Source organism: Babylonia areolata, chromosome 1 (genome assembly GCF_041734735.1).
Source record: "Babylonia areolata isolate BAREFJ2019XMU chromosome 1, ASM4173473v1, whole genome shotgun sequence".
Taxonomy (NCBI): Eukaryota; Metazoa; Mollusca; class Gastropoda; order Neogastropoda; family Buccinidae; genus Babylonia; species Babylonia areolata.
Window position 1 is genome coordinate 61,621,809 of NC_134876.1, and position 10,000 is coordinate 61,631,808.

Below are 10,000 nucleotides of genomic sequence, written 5' to 3' on the forward strand. Positions count from 1 at the left end.
ACACAACACATTCTCTTTCTCTTTTTTTTCCCCCTCAGCGATTTAGATAACGCTGTGTTTCAAAAAGAAAACAGTCTTGTGTTTTGTGTACGTTACCCCCTAGTCACACAGCCTTGCCTCACTCAGGCATCTTGCTTCCCCCTTGGACTCCAGATGAACAAAAGGAAACAGCAACAGCAACAAAACCTCTCCTGCTCCCTACCAAAGTAAAACGATCTCGCAACTTTTGTCTGAAAAGATTTATTCTGCTTTTTTTCTTTTTTTTAAGTAAATAATAATACACTTCAAAAAGGGATGACGGCAGCTGACAGCAGCAGTGATTAAAACCTGGACACTGAAGAAGGGAACTAACTGCAGGCAGGATCAGGGCCCACAATAATAAAGTCTGTGTGATAGGAAAGCGAAGAATGCAGGGTGAAGGTAACCTCCGAAGGTGTGTTTTTGATGCATTATTTTCTCATACATAAATGCTACACCCGATCTCTTTTTTTTCTTCTTTTTTTTCTTTTTTTCTCCCCCTTCTGAAGCGTGTTGTTGCTTGGCCAAGATTCCCCCGGCTTCGGGGAAATAGTGTGCTTTTTATGGTTGCGCATGAATGTGTGCAAACTACGAGAGGGGCTGTATTGCATGTGTAGTTGGATCAAAGGGTCTGTTTGCTATGCTCTTTGCTTGGATGATAGGTGATGTGGGTAACGCGGAGGGAGAGGGGATAGGGTGTTGGGGGCGGGGGGAGGGGGGAGGGCGCAAGTCTGGTTCGCTTAAAAATTCGATTTCGCCTACTCTCTTTGATGGTGCGTCGACCTTCGTTAGCCCATGGAGAGTTTGACACTTTGTACTGTTTATGTTTCGCCTACCCGCTGGTTCCCGATTTGCCTATCCTGCCCGTCCCTGTCTGCCTGTTTGTATGCATGTATATGCGTATGTGTGTCAGTGTGTAAGTATGTATTGCGTATGTATGTATGTGTGTATGTATGTGTGTATGTCTCTGTATATGTCTCGCTTGCTCTCTCTCTTGCACACACGCGTGCGCGCGAGAAAACGTCCGATCATTGCTCTCACTATGCTGGTTCCACGTTTCGCTTAGCTGTGTGTTATATGTCGTACTTTGAATGCACGTGTAATTCTGTATACTTACATGAACATTGATTGTAAACGGCACGCGAGCTTCCGGTCTTGGGTGTGTCAGCTCCTGTCTGCAGTAGTAGTAGTAGTAGTAGTTACTCATAAACTTTCTTTAAAGTAATGGTACAAAGCAAGAGCTGAACAGGACGCATACGGACTGAAACAAATCTAAAGTCGTTTGAAGAAAACCAACCAACATTCCACAGAGTGTTCCGCTGTCCTCACCGACTTCTATATAAATAATAATGAGCCCGTGGCCTGTCCCACGTTTATCGCAGACTCAAAAACACACGCAGACCCCTTTCTGTGGCTCATTCTCTAACATGTTATAGCTAATCCCTGGGTGGTGGGTGGATGGGGAGGGTGTCCGGAGGAGAGGGGAGGGTGGACAGTATTCCTTTCCTGTGAAATGGGGTACCCTTTCCCTTACACAACGTCTTGGGTACCTGCCTACCCATGGCGTTCGCGAAGGGCCTATGAGGGGACATGGCCTAGCCCACCCCCCACCCCCACCCCTGCCCCCTGCCCCCTTCCCCCCATGACCCCCTTTTCCCTTCCACATAACAGGAAGTGGGGTTGAGCCTCTTGTGGAGGCAGGGGAGGGTTTTACAAGGAGGGGATAAGCTGGCTGATTATTCAGGAGACTGGAGATGGCAGTGGCAGTTTCGGTTGTGACAGGTTTCTGTTGAAAGGTGGGGAGGGGGAAGGGGGGCCGGGTGGGGGTGGATCGGTGTGTGTGTGTGTGTGTGTGGGTGTGTGTATCGTTTGTTTGACACTGACATCCTGATTTTTGCAGCTGTCTAAGGGAACGGGCGGAAATAGAATTTATTTCAGTGATTCAGTGAATTCTTAATCTTAGTAACTTTATTTGGGTGTTTGCCCTTAGCTCTTTTTCTCTCTCTGTTTTCTCTCTCTCTCTCCCTCTCTCTCTCTCTCTCTCTCTCTCTCTCTCTCTTTAACACACACACACACACACACACACACACACACACACACACAAGCACGCAGATAGATAAAGATAGAAAGACGATGGTGGAAAAGAGAGAGGGAGGGAGAGAGGGGCGAGAGTGAGAAAGGACATAATTATATTCATCACGTCATATTTTAAGATGCTGTATTTCCTGGAGACAGCAGTCCATATCTCAGTGGAGGGGTTCTTGAGAAAGAGTGGTCATGAATGTTTTATATAACTTGTAATATTTTTCTTTCATGTAAAGCGCCCTGAGCTCTTAGAGAGAAAGGGCGCTATATAAATGTAGATTCTTCTTCTTATTATTATTATTATTATTATTATTATTATTATTATTATTATCTCTTTTTACAGGTGATCAGGGGAAAAATACACCAAAACAAACCACACCACTACATGTTTTAGCTCTGAGTGTGTCGACAGAAATCATCGTATATCTATTACCTAGTAAAGTATGATAGAAGTTCAAATTAGCATTTCCCCACTTTCACTGATAAAGTGAGCCTTGAACAGATGATTGCATGACTGATGATTTGATATTCGATGCAGCATCCCATAACTCCTTTTATTTTTTGTGGTGAAGGGGAGCGAGGGGGCGGTGGAATATAGTTAAGATAGAGAGAGAGAGAGAGTTGGGCTGGTTTGCATTATCGAGTGATCTTACCAGTGCTTGAGTTTGCTTCTATGTTAAGAATAACTGTCTTAATTCCATTTAATTAGCGTAGGCTTTGTTAAGTTCTTACCATTTGGCAAACCTAGCGCTGCAAAGTCAGTAAGCATCGCTTGTGCATCCTTGCACTGTTACTTACCAGTATAAGAAATGCTGCGTTTGATATCGAAGGATATTCATTCTTATCGTTTTCTACTGCTCCTTTCCTCTACTGTTTGGGACAGATACTTCAAACGTTATGAGACTGTTACATGTAGCGCACATATTCAAAGGTTTCAGTGCTTCGGCCGCCAAGTTCGCACCACTTGCTTATGATGTTTCAATCCATGTTTTGAGGTCGAAGAAACGATCGTTGGTGACTGAGCGTGCTTACGGCATAATGGGTTATTTCCCTTTTCTTCGATCCGGGTCTTTTATTTTATATTATTATTATTATTATCATCATCATCATCATCGTCATCATCATCATTATCATTATTCTTGTTCCTGTTGTTCTTCTTGTTGTTATCATCATTATCATTAATATCATTGTTGTGATCGTTGTTGTTCATGCTGTTCGCTCACACAACAAATGTTCGTCATCGTCATCATCGCCATCTTTTTTTTTCTTCCTTTTTTTTATATTATTATTATTACAGAAATAATCTATGTGCGCCAAAGGGCCGATTAAATCCACGATTAAAGAGAGCATCAAGTTGAAATTCAAAAATGAATTATATGACTATTGATAATCCAAGTAATTAAATAAATGGAAAAAAAATGAAATAGAATTCTACGAAAAGTACAAAAGGACGTTTAAAAAAACACTTACGAAGAAAGAAAGAGAAATAAGAGCGGAAAGAAAGAAAGATAGAAAGGAAGAACGAAAATGAAATGAGAATGACAGCAGTGCTTAAAAGGCTGTGCATATTCCCCTGTGTTTGCTGTTGTTGTCGTGGTGGTAGTAGTAGTGGTTCACGACTACGACAACGATGATAGGAGAGGAAGGGAAATAAACTAAGGCGGAAAGAAAGATAGAAAGAAAGAAAGGAAGGAAGGAAGGAAGGAAATAGACATTAAGAATGACATCAGTGCCGTGTGAACGGATATGTACATTTTCTCCAAAGTTTGTTTGTTGGGCTTGCTGTGATGGTTGAAGAAGACAGCGACAACGATGATTTGTTTGTCAACTGCCACATGCGAACAATATTTTGCGAGGTTGATGCGCAGTTTGTCTGCTCTGGGCATTATAATGGCCAGCGCCGCGAATATTTAATTACTGTTGCAGCTGGATTTTCTTCTGTCCATTACGTTCCTGCATTTTACATCGGGCTGATAAATGAGAAAGAGAGAGAGGTGGGAGGAGGGCAGACAGAAAGAGAGAGGCAGAGAGACAGAGTTTCAGGGACAGAGAGGGAGACACAAAGAGAAACATACAGACACAGAGAGCACTACATAAGGATTTTGGAGGCAGCTAAAGAGGGGAGGTGGAAAGAGGATGCCGCGACAAGGCCTGACCAAACAAGTAAACGAACTGCAATGCAGTCCACCCCCTCAGTTCCCTTCATCCCCACCCATACCTCCCATCTCCACCCCTTAAACTGCTTGGCTGTTGCTAGCAATGCGCTGCAAACAAACAGGTACAGACAGATACAACCACAGGACAGGTAAAATATGAACATGAAAACGATGAACAGTGAATACCTACCCTCCATCACCTTCTCACTCCCTACACATAACAACCCCCTTTAAAGCCTTCAGGAGCAAGAACAAGAACGACGGAGGGTGGGGTAGGTGTTCAGAGAAGGATGATGGGGGGTGCGTGGAGGGGGGGGGGATTTTTGGCGTGGCAGTTAGATAGCACGCCGTTTAATAGGTGTCGGATGTACCCGCTCTCTCCAGGGTGCACCCCATTACTGTTCCTTCCACCCCCAGAGTAATGGCCGTCTTGCCCCCTCTCCCCCCCCCCCCTTCCCTCCCCCCCCCCTGTCCCCCCACCCCACGCGAAGAGAGAGAAGAGAGAATCTAGTCACCCGTGCACACTTCACCCGGCATGCCCCCCCTTTGCTGATGAGATGTTTATGGCACACAGTCTACCTAACCCCCTCCCCCCTCCCTCATCTCCCCGCTCCCCCCACGTTTCAGGACCGTACTCATGCAGACTGACAGGATTTTTTTTTTTTTTTTTTTTTTTGTAATATTGCAAGTTTGAACAAGACTATACTGGTACACATATGGACACACACACACACACACACACACACACACACAGATATATATATATATATATATGTACATATATATATATGTGTGTGTGTGTGTGTGTGTAGAGAGAGAGAGAAAGAGAGTGAGAGAGAAGTTCTGCAACAAGTTTGAACACAAAGAACACACACACACACACACACACACACACACACCTTTGAGCGTTTGAAATAGCTTGGTATAGCCAGTTTAGATCCTCTAACTGCTTCAGATATAGCCATTTTTAACGCAAAAATGGCATTGTATGGCCAATTTAGATTCCCAAACTGCGTCTGGTTTAACTTTTTTTAACGCTTTCATGTCGGTTTTGCACCATATATATATATATATATATATATATATATATATATATCCAGTTTAAACTTTGTGTCCAAGAATGAACATTTCACCTTCACACAAAAAAAAGAAAGAAAGAAAAAAAGAAAAGCTTGCGAATCTCTCTGAGCTTGGTGCAGCCAACGTGAAATTTTTAATGCTCAGCGGGTAAAAGCAATAATTATGTCCCCTAAATTTGTGAGTTTCTAGAAAGTTTCGGGTTCCACGTCTGTGTAAACGGGTTCGAGTCTCGTTCCGGACCGGGATTTGTACTTCCTACCTTCTCTGTTAGATTTTCTTGAGTGGTGGTCTGGGTGTCAGTCTTTCGGATCAGTTTGAGACAGCGTGTGTCCCGTGTGCATCACTGCGTAAAAAAGAAACCCCCGGCAATAGAGGTGTTGTTTCTGGCGAAGAAAAAGAAAGAAGAAGAAAAATCCACTTTGATGATGAAACTAATGCACTTATAGACATTAGAGAAAAAAAAAAAGAGATAAAGATGGGGCTGCACTGTGCTGACGTGATCTATCTGGGGAGGGCATCCCTAATTTCCACACGAAGGAATCTTCTGTGACAAAAAAGTAACACAATGTAATGTAATGCAATGCAGTATAATGCAATACAATGCAATACAATGCAATACAATGCAATACAATACAATACAATAAAGAATGTACGACAAAGGAAAGAAAAGACAACAGAAAATCCCCATACCCCACACACCCCTACCTCTTGAAATGCAGACGATAATTCTAAATTGTGTATCGTCTTTCTTTTTTTTTAAGAGGCCCACACGCCAGCTGTCACTTTTAAACGTTCTTCTATGCCGCTGTTGTGAACAAAACGTAGTAATATATCACAGACTGTCTTCGTTTAAACGTGGCTCAGTTGAGTACCCCTGGAACCTTCCAAACGGTATTAAAAAGGAAAAGGAAAAAAAAAAGAGGAACAGAAAATCCAGAAAACATATTAATTAAAATGTTGCTCTTTCTCTTTTTGGTTTTAGGCTTCAGTGGTGATTATGCAGGTAAGTTGTGTGTGTGTGTGTGTGTGTGTGTGTGTGTGTGTGTTTTCGAGGAGAGTGATAGGGGAGAGCTGTGAGAGCGAGCCCGTTTGTACTGAAGGCTACCGTGTAATAAATACCCATCTGTAATAACGCTGGTTGAGTGAGTGTGCTGTGTCCGGGATGTCAGTCCAGTAACAATGTCAGGATTATATTTCAAAGCTGTCTTTTTGGAAATGATAGAACGATAAGCAACTTCAAAGCTTTTTCTTTTTTTTTCTTCTTTTTTCTTTTTGTAACATGAAACCTGTAAAGAGTGTGTGTGTGTGTGTGTGTGTGTGTGTGTGTGTGTGTGTGTGTGTGTGTGTGTGTGTGTGTGTGTGTGTGTGTGTGTGTGTGTGTGTGTGTGTATGTGTGTGTGTGTGTGTGTGTGTGTATGTGTGTGTGTGTGTGTGTGTGTGTGTGTGTGTGTATGTGTGTGTGTGTGTGTGTGTGTGTGTGTGTGTGTGTGTGTGTGTGTGTGTGTGTGTGTGTGTGTGTGTGTGTGTGTGTGCGTGCGTGTGCACGTGTGTGTGTGGTCTAAATGTCATTGTTGTAACAACACCGATAGGAAAATATACACAGATGGATTTCCGTCGTGTGTATTATTTTTCCACGTGAGTGGTTTGTGAGTGAGACGGGCTGTAGGTAAAGCTGTGGATGAAAAAAAAAATTTTTGCATACGTTTTATGGATAAATTTGATACCCAGTGTCATCCGTGTTGTTGTTGTCTGTGTGAAATGTGTAAGACCAATAGACGGCGAACGTAAGGGGGGAAAAGGACCCTGGTAATTATCATGTAAATGGGATGTGCTTCGCCGGGCGTTTCCGTCAGATTTAATTGCACAGCCCAATGATGTCTGTTGAGAGGACCCCCAAGGTCTCTTTACCATGACAATGGTCCCGTGTGACAGTTTTTGTCTGTCTGCGTGTGTGTCACAACTCATCAGCACAACACCCGCCCGTACTTCAGTCTGCACAGACACACACGCTGACAATGGTTAGAAACAGGGTATCAATCAAATCGTGCAGTTGTTGTTGTTTTTTTATTTATGTTGTTTTTTTTGTTGTTTTTGGAGGGGGGGGGGGGTTGTTGGTTTGTTTGTTTTTTTTGTTTTTTTTGTTTTGTTTTTTTGTCTCCGGTTTGACCAGTTCTCTGTTAGTGTTCCAGTTGTGTCTCTGGGCGCAACAGATGAGTGGTTAAAGCATTGGGGTTTCAACCTGAGGGTCATTCGTTCGAATCCCGGTCGCGACGCCTTGTGGGTTTTACGGTTGGCGGATTTTTTTTTTTTTTTTTCAATCTCCCATGTAAGGAAATGTGTAAACATGCTAGTGCCCCCCCCCCCCCCCCCCCCCCCCTCCCCAGCCCCCTTCCTGGATATGCGCTTGCAGAAGATCAAATGTGCACGATAACGATCCCGTAATCCATATCAGCGTTCGGTATGTTATGGAAGCAAGAACATGTCCAGCATACACCCTCCCCCCCCCACCCGCGCCCCCACAAAGCCCCCCCACACCCACACCCCACCACCCACCACCAACCACCCATCCCCGAAAATGGAGTGTGGTTGCTTACCTGGCGGGATAAAAAGAGTCATACACGTAAAGCCCACCCGTACATACGAGGGAATGTGGGAAACGCAACCCACGAACGTGGAAGAAGAAGCACCAGTTGTCTGTTGTTTCAAGCATAGCTGAGTAGGGGATGGGGATGGGGAAAGGGTGTTTACAGGGAAAGGCATTTTATCGTTTGAAAATGAGATGGGTGGGGTGGGGATGTGCTTACTTTCGACAAGAGGAAGACAAACCCCATGGCTGTCCCACTAGTAGATCTATATCTGTGCCAGTGGTCTTTTTCTATTGCTGTGTCATTCTTTGTCTTTGAGTTCATAATTTTCATTCGCAGTTATCTCTCTCTGTTTTCGTTTGTTTGTTGTTGTTGGGTTTTTTCCATAGAAATGAAAACGATCTATATTGATGATTTGCTTTAGGGAGGTATGATAAAAATCTGCCTAAGCATTTATGATATGCATAGAAATCGTTCAAAAGCATTCTTTTCTGTCGGATGGCTCTTGTTGAAGTTGAGCAATGCAGTTGCTTTCTTAGGTCTTCAAAGATCGGTTGGCTGGAATGTGGCGTCTTTGTGAGTGATCTCTCTCCTGGCAATCAGCCATGCCAGGTGTGTTCCCAGGTGGACTCTGGATTGCCCTAATGGATGAGGACAAATGAAGTGCTATTGGCGTGAAGCTGCCAGAAGGAATTCCTTTTGACACCCTGAAGCCGGCCTGTTCCTTTGAACGGGCAGTCATGGACACGCTGGATTTTTTCTGGATCTCTGGAGATTCTTGGGAGATTAGTGTTATTATTATTATTATTATTGACTCCGTACGGGACAATTGCCGTCGTTTCTTTAATTGTGCCAAAGCATTCAGATTTCAAATGTGAACGATAAGTTCTCAGGGACCATATGTCGAATCAAGATTTAAGATCTTTTTCTATTTTTCTTCTTTTTTTTCGATCGCAATTGAGTATGACGCAAAGCTGTGAAATCGCATTACTCGTTCCACTTTTTGAAAGCATTGACAATTGAATTCACACCCACCCGCCAACTATGTTGTCGTATCCGTGATGCTGAAGAATCACCGGTGATCTGATGGAAAGGGAATGAGGGGGTGGGGGGGGGAGGTAATTAAAATGCGACCGAAAGTCTTTTTGCAAAACATTGAACTTTGTTGTGAAATTTCATCGCTCATCGGAGGGCAATTTGTACGTCTGTGGGAAGTTGGGCTTATCTTGTTTTCCATCCAAACTCGCTGTGGAATTTGATGTTATTGAGACCGCGCGTGATGATATTGCGAAATGCAAACAGGAATAAGGTATGAACTGTGCATAGAAAAAAATAAATGACAACTTGCACCCCCACTTCCTCGCCACCATTCTCTCTGTCTCTGTCTCTGTCTCTCATTCTTTCTTCTCCTCTCTCTCTCTCTCTCTCTCTCTCTCTCTCCCTGCCTCTGTCTGTCGGTCTGCCTGTCTATCTGTCTGCCTGTCTGTCTGTCTGTCTGCCTCTCTCTCTCTCTCTCTCTGGCATGCAGCTCTCAATAACCACGAATTCTGCTATGTTTACTCATAGTGTAATTACGAGTTGTCTGTAAGTGTATATCTTTGCCAAATTCCAAACATCCATATTAGAAAGGTATTAACAAGGTTCATGGTAGGAATATCGCCATTGTCCTTTTTTGCAAAAACTGTATCAAATATTAAATTTACTTTCTTTTGGTTTGCCCCAATTATAAAACTCTTAGACATTAATTGATTCCTAATAAATCATATTGTCAACCGTCATTGTTCAGATTTGCTCTTCTAATGTCAAACACGAATGAATATCTGACTAAAAGACTAACAATATTTGTGTATAAAGCATTAGACTTACGACAAGGCTGTATTAACAACATGAAGCGAACATAATAGTATCTGTCATTTTGTGCATTTTCTTACCCCATTGTAACGGGCCAGAGGCCTCTACAATTAAATCATTCTGAGTTCTCTCTCTCTGTCTCTCTCCCCTCCGAACTGCAACCATTCCAAAAGTAGAATATTGTTTGAATGACTCTGTGATTATCAGTCATGACTAGTGTTTGGG

At 43.1% G+C, this 10,000-nt stretch overlaps 1 protein-coding gene across 1 annotated transcript in view; it reads left to right on the top strand.

The window, feature by feature from the left end:
• LOC143284969 (paired box protein Pax-2a-like) overlaps positions 1-10,000 on the top strand; it is a 308,750-nt gene that overhangs the window by 106,604 nt on the left and 192,146 nt on the right. The gene's annotated exons all lie outside the window — the stretch shown is intronic.